Genomic DNA, 12,444 nt, shown 5'->3' on the forward strand with positions numbered 1-12,444 from the left:
AAAAAAGCAGGTTACAGTTCATTGAAACCATTACTTGATCCAGTTAACTGGGAACTATATTACTAACTGTGAGCTCCCATTGACTTTTATGGTTGGTTCATTTTTATGCAGGGCCACTATAGGGAGCTCTGGTTTTTCAAATGATTAATGCATAATTTGCAATGATAGGCTCTTTTTTGTAACATCAGTACGTGCTTTGGAAGTGACAAAGACAGGCGCCGCACCTTTTAATATCCAAAGTACAGTTTCACAGAGCGGTAGCACGGCTGAAGACCGTTACTGCAAGCAGACAGATCGCCACACACACACGTGTAGATCTCAGGAACAGGTGTGTGCACTGGAAAAAATCTAAATCTTACCAAGTATATTTGTCTCATTGAGTATCTCATTACACTTGATATAAGACACAATTGCCTAACAAGTACCATTTCAGCAAGATATAGGGACTTGTTTTAATACAATACATCTGGAATATCTTGTTAAGTGAAAAAGTCTTGAAAACATCTTGTTTTGAGTCATATTTCACATGAAACAAGCTTTTTTTCATTTAAAGAGGTTTTTAAGCTAATTTCAAGATCACTTTTAACTCAAAAGTCCTAAATATCACATTTTATTTCAAGAAATCTTGACAAGCCGATTTTCACTAGTTCCATTGGCAGATTTTTTTGCTTATTTCAAGCAAAAACATCTTGTATTTGCGGTTTTTTCACTTATTTTTAGAGGGGCATTTTTTTCCAGTGTGAATATATCTTTAGATGGATTTCCAACTGTACTTTTTTTTTTTTTGCATAACCATTTACAAATCCTAGCACACATTAGACATTATGTAATGTCTTGTGTCCAATTATCTAATATCTATATCGAAAAAAACGAGCAATAATACTGTCTACAAGTCCACCAAAGAGCATTTGTGGTTTGATGATGTGATACAATTTATTTTCACCTCTCTCTAATCCGTTTTAAAGATTTTTAATATTTCTGTTTAATATTGTGTTGACAGTGGTCACATGTATGAATGAAGTTCTGCTCAAATTCCCTCAAACAAACTATTACACAGAAAATCAGAAGCAGGTATGCCAACATACAAGTGCAGGTAAGTCTCGTGTCAAATAATGAGGTTGTCATTAATAGTCTGTTTTGTGCTCCGTGCAACATGGAGACTTAGAGGTGACAAGAGATGCTTGGGGGAAGCTTTATCCAATTTATTATGTTGTAAGGATTCACGTTTTCACCCGGTCTGTGGATGATGTCCACTGGGTATGTTCTTTTGCGTTCAACAATATGTGTCTCACAATCAGATCTGACTTTTAATGAGATACAGTTTTTATCTTTCATATCTAAGATGGCTGTTTTTGAGTGCCATCTGTCATGTGGAGAGCACAACAACTACATCTCAGCCAGGCCCTAACAGGCCCAGCAACAGGGACTCATGGTTAATGTTTGCTCTCTGGTGACATCTGCTGCTTGAAAATAACATCAGTTTTTTTGTTGTTGTTGTTTTGTTTTTTTAATGATTATTATTATTATTATCTAAAAAACAAGAACTAAGTTTACAACTAAAAACCAATACAGTAGGCGACAAAAATAGAAAGACACTGAAAAGAAAAATGTATAAATATAAAACACAAAAGACACTAAACATAATGGTAGCGTAGTTCCAGTGTTGTACGAGCAGTTTGGTTTTTTTCCACATGAAAAGGTCACCAGCAGATTGAAATAAAGAAAATTGTTTTGTTTACTTGCTGCTTTTTTTTTTTTTAACGGCTCCTGTTTCATAACATAGCCTAATGGGGATTTCAATAAAATGAGGCTTTGCCTGAAGGCTTACAAACTTTTTTCATCTATTTTGCTCTGTGCATAATATGAAAAGTTCAGTTTGTTTTGGAATTTTATTTCCTTTAGTGTTTAAATTTTTTCTCCATGCATCCATATCAAAACACAACCATTCATTTCTTTCTCTCTCTCTCTGTTTATTTAGGGTGGTTTTTTTGGCCAGCTGTTGTTCATATTCCTGCACCAAAGTCTCTTTTCTTCTGATTGCAGTTCATTTACTGAATAGTCGGTCACTTGTTTCTTTGGAGATGAAGAATTTACCCGGCAAATGAAGATTAAAGAAGTCGCCCTTCCATCTCCCACTCCCACTGTAAATAAATATATGATCTTGTCATGTCTGTGGTCTTTAAATGTCTGAGGTGGCACACTTTCCCTCTTCACACCTGATGCTTTATTCAAAGTGCGTGAGGTAAAATTCCCCAATCTCTGTCAAAAAATAATAATGTCATACAAACATCCAAGTTACAGACTAGTTTAGCCATTGTTTGTTGCTCTTCTGATTTCCATTACTTAAATCACAACCCCTCAGATTTACCTCGTACAGGCCAGATCTCAGGGCTGTATGGCTACAGCAGCCAGTTTACAACCAGTTAAAACAGCAAAGGGTTTTATATGTTTACCTTTAACACAGCAAATATTTTGACACGACAGAGAAGTACAAGCAGACGTATGTTAATAATCATTGTGTGCTTTTCTTGAGGCGGGATTACTAGAAGTGAGGTAATCGTTCAACTTTAGACTTCCACCTGCGCTTTCCCGGTTGTAAAAAGTTAGGTTCAAAGTCAAATTTGAACCATTCCTTGGTTTAGTCTGTTTATAAAAGTCTAAGCTGCCTGTGAGGTATGTGGCATATGATAAGCAACTTAAACTTCGGCACAGTCTAAGCAATGCAAAAAAATGTTATGTAGGAGGTGCCTTCATAGGACCAATGATTGAGGTTTAAGCTTTAATATCCAGATCTCTAATAAAATAAATGGTACAACTTCTGCTGGTTAAACTCCAAAATAAAGCCTTTAGTGTAACCTTTCTGTTTTGCATTACCAATATATAACACATATACTGCTAAGCCCAGAATACTCATACTCTGATGAGTGATATCACGTACAAATAACAGATTTGTTATTTGACAGTTTGAAATGATCCATTGATTAAATAGTGCGTGATACACTATTGGCTGCAGTTACAATTACAGTAATTTTAACTACCCAATCTAGCTAAAACAGTCTCAGACTGACAGTCAAGGGGAGAGGCCTGTTTGTGTGCAGACCCATGTGCTCAGATGCATGTTAATGAAGAACGAGAGAGCCTCTTAAAATGAACATTTGCAATCAAATAAAGGTAATTGATCATTTGGCTCTGAATCTGCAGTTTTTTACTCACTACTGAACCTTTTTTAATTATACTCCAAACACTTTAATCATATTATGTGAATGCTTAAAACATTGCCTAGCCTGACTTTAACAGTGTTTGGTTTAGTATTGCTACAGGTCAGTTCATGGATAATCAAATCTTAAAGACAGCCGACCGCAGAGACTGTCCTGCATAAGATTCTTTCTTTAAGTGTAATAATATGAAGACAAAAGGTAATAATTGCAACAAATTCGCTGATTAAACAGCAGTGTACTCTTTTTCAAATTTGCCATTGATTGTTGAATTTTAAACAGGCTTTTTAATAATTGGGGATTGCTTTGAAGTAAAGTTGAATCAACTTTTCAGGTGCAGCAGCAGACGTGCTTTTGACATCTTAGCAATGCCTTGGTGCCTGAAATGCACTTAAATTAACACTAATAACAGAATTCAGTCAATCAGACATTTTTGTAAAATGCTACGCTACACGCTTCCAAAAGTTGGATATATTCTGTGTACATTTGAATAAGACACACAATACCAGGCCATAATATAATGCCAGAGTTTAATAATCTGTTTTACATCGAAGTATCCCATAAACGAGACTTTTAAAGTGCAGCCTTGTGAGTATGAGCATAATGGGCAGCAGCCTGTGAATTACGGTACTTGTAATTGTCCATGCAGTTCACAGCACAGCGGAATAGACTTTGGTATTTGAAGCGCTTGAGAAGTTGAGGAGAGTAGCTCAAGATCCAGTTCAAGTCGTGTCATAATTAAGTCTGCACTGAGCAGAGCCTCTGTTCAGCCACTGGAGAAAATCCATGTGCACACCCAACTGTGGCTCTTCTTAGATGGGCTGATACTAAATGTGAAAATATTGCTGAGGAGAGCAGGGTCCTTTCAGAGGGGCAGAACTGATCGATGAGACTGACGAGGCGAAGGGATGGAACATTTTAGAACTGTATGGCAGGATGTGCATATGAATGGCAATTTAGTATCTGACAAATCCTACTAACTTTTGCGATTCTAATTGGTCTTTACTTAAAATTTACTCATGATTTTTTTTTTTACTGTAATTATGGTTATTCAACCTTACATTCACAGTGTTAATACTAGCTAAACTGCTGAGAAGTTTCCCAAGATATTAATGTCATGTTGTCACTTGAATATTGCTTCTACTATTGCGGCCTCAAGTTGTTGCGGGGTGGGATTTCCTCCTTATGTTTCATGATGGATAGCCTGGTGTTTGCTGTGCTAAAGGAAAAAAAATATACTCCCTCACAGGGATGGTGATCCAAAATAAATAAATTACAGTTCATTAGACATTACTGATCCCTTGTGAAGCAAATACATTGTCTATACAGGATTCATCAGACTGCAGTGTACATTTACTCAACATCTTGAGCTTTTTTTTAGCTTCGTAAATTTGCTTAGTTCTGCATAGGTTTTGTTTGCCAAGTGCTGCCTGTGGTTTGATTTAAGCTGCGAGTACACTTCATTAAAGCCGTCTGATTATTGAATAACTTCAATCCTTCGTGTCCTCTTTCTGATGGTGTTAAAAAAAAAAAAAAAAAGGTTCAAGATGTATCCATATGAAAACCAATACTTAAACTTGAGCCTCACGTTTTTTGTTTTCCCACCCTTTACAAAACTACACTGGGAAGGTTGTGTTTCCAATACAAGGTTAATTTTCGAAAGCAGGAGGAAGGAAAGCCACACAGGCACAGAGCTGTGTGTTAAGACTGAATGACCTATTGGTACACACATGCCAACATAATGTAACTTAGCTTTTTCAATCCATCGCTACAGCTCTTTGCTTACACTGTTATTGCTGTCCTTATGTAACTTTTATTCTGTTTTTAATAAATAAATGTTTCATGCATCAAAATTCCATTTCCGGCAGTTTTTACCACTTAAGAGCTCGTCTGTGTTCTTTTCAACTGTGCATTTTCTGTAGATTTTTCTAATTGCCTTAAATTGTCATACACATTCTTCCTCATTTTGAGGATGAGAATTTAGAAATCTGATAGTTTAAGTTAATTGGTCGTTTTTTTTTTTCTAAGCCGAAGACAAGTGACAACTGGAATCTGGTAGCCTGCCTCGGTCCAAATCGTAACAAAACCCGTGAACCAGGACCTCTACCGCTTACTCAATTAACAATGCTTGTTAAATCTGAAAAAAAACAAGCGTTTCCACCAGCTCACTGTATTTGACCAAGACATATTTTATTGTTTGTACGGTGGTAATGTGAACGATGATAATGCACAGGCGAATGTAAAACGTTAAAATGGACTTTTGAGGGGGTAAATTCTAGCCTGACTACGTCATACTCACGATTCTAGTCAGAATGTGAGTCTGATACCGCTCAATAGAGATTTGGGTATGGGGCGTGTTTCAATAGCCTGATTAACATAGACTTTCAAATCTCTTCGAGATTCTGGTCTGACCAAGACCATAACGAATACGATTCGAAATGGCCTGGTCAACCCGCCTCCCTCGGGTTGCTACTGGTTGTGGCCAGAAAAGGCTGTGCCTAAGCTTAAGCCAATCACACCACTCTTTCCTCTGACGTATGATTTAGCTACCAGCGGGGCTAACTGGTAGATTAAACTCTTACCAAAGCCAGTAGGGAGCAAGCCAGGCAAAAACGTCTTTCCTGTCAAGAAACGATTCAAGGGCTGTTCTTTGCTCGATTTTTAACGAGAATTTCCCGTCGAACACTTTCATTACAGCATCTACAGCAGTGTCAAAAGCTTGATGCTGCTCCATGTTGATATTGAATGAAGCGCTTCCGTGTACAATCCATGGGTTGAGTGGCAGTTCAACCACGTCACTACCTTGAACCCGCCTTGGTTGGCGCTGCTCAAAGTTGATTGCTTCCCGACAAAGTGGGTGGAGTTCCCATTTTTTCGGGAACTCGAATCCACCTGAATGAGCAGTTGGCCTGAGTAAGTGTAGCAGAGCCGAAGGTGTTGCGTCACTGCGAGGGCGGAGCCTGGGTAGTGTTTCAACCGAACCAGGAGAAAAAATGCCTCTTCGCTCAATTGGATAGACCTACAACCAATCAGAGCAACGTAGTATGTGACGTAGATTAAGCAACACACACTTGTTGTAGGAAGGACGGCAAAAACATCTTTTCTATCGATAAAAGCCTTTATCGCGTTCCTCTGTTCGTCTTTCAAAATGAATGCAATGTGGAGATCCTGTAGAACAGACTCGATGCCAGAATCTACACGCCCTAGCTCTCCAGCGGCAGCCGTGTTCAGCTCTTTAGTGACGTAGTCGATAATGTCCCTGTTGATCATCTGTCCATCATCGTATAAAGCCCGCCCTGGCAATCTGATTGGTCCGACCAATTCTTGGTCGGGCATAATGATTTCCCAACTGAGCAGAGCCAGACCGAACTTCCCGACCAAAACTTTTATGGGCGGGGCTAAGTTCGGCTGGCACCCAGGCTAGGTAAATTCCAACCAAACCCACAAATTTACCAAACATGCACCTCACTTCTCTGTTGTTTTTAACCAAATGAAGGTGTGTGCACAGTAACATGTCACAGCTTGCAACTCTTTGAACGTCACTATGGGACATAATGTTCGTGGAATACCTAAAAGAAGCATAAAAAACATGCAGTGTGGTGCAATTGTATTTTCTCTCCCTCACTATTAAAGACGAGACATGTTGGACATAATACGAGTGTAGCTGACGGGGTTCATTCTGAAGTTTCTGTGATAAGCAGATATCACAGACTTCTGTCCAGGCTTACAGTGGGAATGATGCCAGACTTCAGAACGCAGCGCATCTGCTGGTGCACAGATGGACTTCTTCCTCGTCTTCACCTGTTGTTGACTGCTCGTTCACTGTAGAGAAATGGGAGCAGAGTTCGGGTCATGCAGGTGCTAAATGCAGCAGATGTGGCCTTAAAGGTGCTGGCAGTGGGCATAAGGGCGTGAAAGGCAATCTCCAAGACTGTGGATGAGTAAGGAGATCCACCTTTATAGTGACGGCTCTTGCTGGCCATAGGCTTTATTGAAAAAGACCAGAGCTTTTTCATTTAGAAGACAAGCACGCAAAACTAAATAAAAATAAGTAGTTACACCCTTCAGCATCCTCACTGGTCTTGAAAGTGTCTTTGAGTGTTGTATGGGCTTAATTGTTCTAATTGGCTTACCCATTCATTTAAATCAGGTGTGCTGGAGCAGGGAAACGTGGAAAACATGCAGGGAGGTGTGCCTTGAAGACAAGGGTTGGGAAACACTGCACTAAAGGAGAACATGAGAGAACCAAAAAAGGAAAATAAAAATGTCCCTAAGGAAAATACCCATCCCACTCAGAAACTAAACAGACAAAAAAAGAAGCTCTGTAGGATGGGAAACTTAGAGGTGTGGTGAAAATTAAGGAGAATGTTTCATGATTTAAACCCATAGTTGGTGTAGACCAGGGATCTCAAACTCCGGTCCTCGAGGGTCGTTGTCCTGCAGGTTTTAGGTGTTTCCCTGCTCCAGCATACCTGATGGTTTGTGCAGAATTAAACAATCTTTTGAAGAGATCCATTCAATCTAAAATAAAGCGAAGCCATAGAAACTTGATAAACCAGGTCCATGACTCTCTCCCATATTCTTCTATGATTAATTTGCAAAACAAGCTGCCATTTAAAATAGTTGTCTCAGCAGGTGTGGATCGTTTGTTTGATGCTCCTTTTTGTCCTACCATTTAGTGCTGACAGTGTCCTCAAAGGAAGAACGTTGATAGGTTCCTTTAAAGCCCTAATTTCCTGCAGTCAGCCCCTATGTGACTAACTGTGAATAATAAGCTAAAAACTAACAAAGAATACAGCACTGACCTGTAAAACCTCTTCTTCTGACAATTATTTTCTTTATCATTACCTTAACTACCATAACATTACCATAACTAATGGCAATGTTGTTAATGGCTTCACTCAAAGTTTTAAAGTCATTTAAACATAAATCCTCTATGTAGTTTTTCCTCACAGCCCCATTCAGACACATGATGATTACAGAGTGCGCCGTGGTGCAACATTCAGCAGTCGTTTCCCATTCATTTGAATCTGGCAGTAAAGAAATAGACAGGTCCTGCCTCTGCTAATGGCAGACAAACATGATACCTGATCCTAAAGGCCCCTCTCCATAGCCGCCCTCTGATAACAATACCCACAAAGTCATTCATTCAACCTTTTTGTCATAGCCGCTTTCGGACTGTAGGAACCTTTGGCAGTTCTAATAACCTTTTAATCCGCGGGGCCGTTTTCTCCCGTGTTCAGACATACAGGAACTCGGGGCTATCTCCCTCAGTTCCTATAACTATTTAGCTCCTTCTCCGAGGTCAGGTCTTTTCATGGTTCTATAGAACGCATCTAACTGAGGTGTGTGGTGGTCGGTAGCTACGCCCCATGTCATGCTGCCACGGCTGAAATGTTTCCTCATACGACAGACAAAACTTGTCTCATTTGTCTGCGGCGCTCTGCTCTCCTTTCTTCCTTCATGAAATGAAAAAGTATCGTCTCCTGACTCTCTGTGAGCTCTTCCAGCCTCATGTTAGACGCCTGATGTGATCGTCCATGATTAATATCACCATCATGCAGACCATGAACACGGTGGCCTCCCCGCTCTCCATATTAGCTTCTTGGTGGTGTTTTTTCTTCTCTAATTACTTTTACCGGGTTCTGTTTTGTTGTTGAATGTGGCGCTAAACGGCTAACGTAACACGTCACTGACGCAGACGGCTGCGCGCGGCGCATCAGTCCCTATCAGGTCCCGACTTGTGCGAATGCAGACTGAAACAGAAGGACAGTTATCAGAACGAAATTCGAGTAGGACAGTTCTGATAACTGCGTTTTTAGAACGGCTCTGTCCGAAAGCGGCTAATGTTATATCGTCTTGCTCTCCCAACACCCCTGGCCAGGTTCCCTTTGTCTCTTGCTCGATACTTGTCACGCTCAGCTCAGCATCTTTGATTTCTGACTAACTACCTTTGCAGCACCTTTCATTTTTGTTAATCTTAAGTAGTTGTTTCAACACCTCCCTTCCTCCAGAGTCTTGTCTGTGTTTGGGTCCTCCTTAAAGCCCCCCATCACACTCACATATAAGCGTATACTGGAAAAAAAAATTCTGACTCACAGTAGGTTTAAGTGACTTTTAGATTTTAACTTCAGGCCTGCAGAACATTCCAAAAAATTTTTGGAAAGTGAAGCTTTTACCTCTTTCCACAGATCCCAAATGTTTTGCGTTTGTGAACGTAGCTCCATGTTAGTGTTTTCCAAAGATTTCCCAAATTGAACTCTTGCCCAGTAGGTTATATTAGCCTATGATTATTAACGATGATTCTTAATGCTGTGCCATCTGAAGGATAGGAGATGTGTCCGGCGCCTGCACCCATAATGAAATTCTTTGAATTGTTCAATTGTAATGTGGAGTTCAGAGGGAGAAATGAACAAATCCCTTCAAATCTTTCTTTGAGGAACATTTTCTCACATAAGATGTTTAACATTGTTAAACCTGTCACCTGAGTGGCGACAACATGGCTCACTGCTTCACCTTCCTCCCCTGTCTGGGGAAGCTTTGCCTCAGCTCCCAGGTGCATTGTGACGCTGGTGGTCCCAGCTGCTGTCTTGTCTCTGCGCATCTTTTTCTCTTGTTTTGAGCAGTTTAGATATTTTGCATATGAAATGCAATATTTTGCATTTCCTCCATTTGCTTTGAGCTCTACTCACAATTTCTCCGGTCACACTTGTCAGTTTGGGGTGGGTTTGAGAAGGACACGGATGCGGATATTCAAAAAAGCAAAGTAGATTTATTATACAAAAACAAAGTAACAAAGCGCGGCTGAGCCGGATTCAAAAACCTGAACTGTGGAAAAATTATTTATCAAAACAAAACACTTGCATAGCATGGGAAAAAAAAAAAAAAAAAGACTTAACTGTGGCGTGGCTGGTGATGGGGAAGGATCTCACAAAAAATGAAAGGGAACCTGGAAACTAAATACTGTGGAGGGTGATTAGGGATTGAGTGCAGCTGATGGGGAAAACACAGGTGAGGGACGTGAGGCTGATGGCATGACATGAAACTAAAACATGAGAAAAGAACTAAACTAAGACATGATCTAAAACGTGAAAAACCCAGCATGACCTAAACATAGTCCCATGACAGCACTGTGTTCATTTAGCTAGGGTTGGGGAAGCATTCTGGTATTTGGATGGTGGTCCAGTTGTCAGGTTTTGTAACTGCTTTTACTTTTTTTACACTGAACTGTCATTTTAAAGGAAAATTAGAAATAAAAATGATTTTATGTTAATAAACTATTTATACGGGTGTGCTTTAGAATCTCTGTTTTCCATTTACCTTCAATTTCTTGGGCGTGGAAAACATAACCTCCAGGTGGCATTGTCGGGCAATCTTGCCTTAACTCCAAAAAGAAAACAGAAATTCCCTTTGTGGTGGGCCTCCCTCTGCCACATTAACAAATGAAAATGAGTTGATGAAACAAACATGAAATATCTTAGGCTCTGCTATCTACGAGTCAAAATAAATGTAACACCTGTTGCGAGTTTTTTTTTTTTTTAAACATTATATAATTGGGACTCCTTTATCTAAAAATTTTTATCATGCTGTGGAATTCGATGTTTAAAATACTTTTACAGTATCGTAGTGGGATTCCACTTTTTTTAATCTATTTATACCATAACCTTGCTGCAGTTTGGGCACATTTTTAAAGTTTAAATCATCTCCCTAACCTATAAGTATTTTTTCTTGCATATTCTATAGAATATTAAAAAAAAAAAAAAAAAAACATCTTCACTCAGGTGGGGATACTGGGTGTTATTTCAAATTAGAATGCAATTATTTTTCAATGTTCAATATATGCTTAATTGTGAAATACCATGCGTTAGAAAACCCAAAAGTTTTTTTTTTTTTAAAATAAAGGAAAATAGATATTTAATCCGGTTAACATGGCAACAGATCAGGTTGTTTTGAACAGAGCATCCCAGAGAGGCTGAGAGTTTCAGAAGTAAAGGGCAGAGAGGTTACTTGTTATAAACCTGTGGATTTCATCATCCGTGGTGCATCAATGTGAAATATTTGAGAAACTCTGGAGACATTTCTGTATGTGTGGCAGCTGTAATCTGGCTGCATGTAGAATGAACACTCTGATGGCCAGAAAATAGGATCTGCACTTTAATGCCTATAAGAGCAGGGGGGCACAGTGAGAAGACTGCATCTTTAATATGTACAACACACTCAAACTTTGAATATCCCTCTAATAGCATATTTGCTGTATATGCATCATAAACTGTGCGTTGTAAATTAAGACTGTGGTGGGAAAACTGTACTTGTGTTCAGTTCCCCAAGTAACATTGGTCTTGATCTTGAAGATAGATAGGGACACACCTGTTCTGGTAGCGCTCATCCCACCATCTTGAAACGACTCGTGAACAGAGTCGTGTCAGGGTGGGTTGGATTGAGGGTGAAGGGGAAGGTAGGACACGGATGCGGACTTCAAAATAGAAAATGATGTTTATTCACAAAAAGTACAAACAAAGAAACTTGACTGTGGAAAAAGCAAACAAAAACTCTTGGCATAGCAATAAATATTTATCTTGGGAAGGGATGAGGAACATGGAACAAATAAGGTTTCTTGGCATGGAGAGCAAATAAAGATCCGGTTAACAGGGGGGAGACTAAATAGGGAGTGAGATTGATTGGGGAGTGAGTGCAGCTGAGGGGAAAAACACAGGTGAAGTGAGTGAACTAATAAACAGAGTGCAGGGAAACTAAGACATGACTAAACTAAACATGGACTAAGAACCAAACCCAAGACATGAACACAAAAACGTAACCCAAAACACAAAACTAAAAACGAGAGTCCATGGGGCGTAACAAGCAGCTCGTTCATGCTCGCACTATTTTCTTAGCGGTGGCGGAGTAATATCAACGAACATCCAGTACAAAATGTCAAATAAAACACGACAGAAGCAACTTTGCCACAAAATTTGATATGGATTACCAGTGCACACCAGTAACCACTCCGGTGAGTTGATTTTGAAAACAGACGTTTGTGCTTTTACGGACCATTCTAGACATGACTTGCCGTTCTGAAGCAGGTTGAGAAGAATCAAAATTAGGCAAATACCGGAGACAGCAGTAAACATCAAAAAAGCGGTGAGGGGGGGGGGGGTTCTAAAACATTGCAGACGACTCAGAAAAGAGGCTTAATGTTGAAAATACCGCAGTTCCCCTTTAAACACAAGAC

This window comes from Odontesthes bonariensis, chromosome 17 (assembly GCF_027942865.1).
Source record: "Odontesthes bonariensis isolate fOdoBon6 chromosome 17, fOdoBon6.hap1, whole genome shotgun sequence".
NCBI classification, from domain to species: domain Eukaryota; kingdom Metazoa; phylum Chordata; class Actinopteri; order Atheriniformes; family Atherinopsidae; genus Odontesthes; species Odontesthes bonariensis.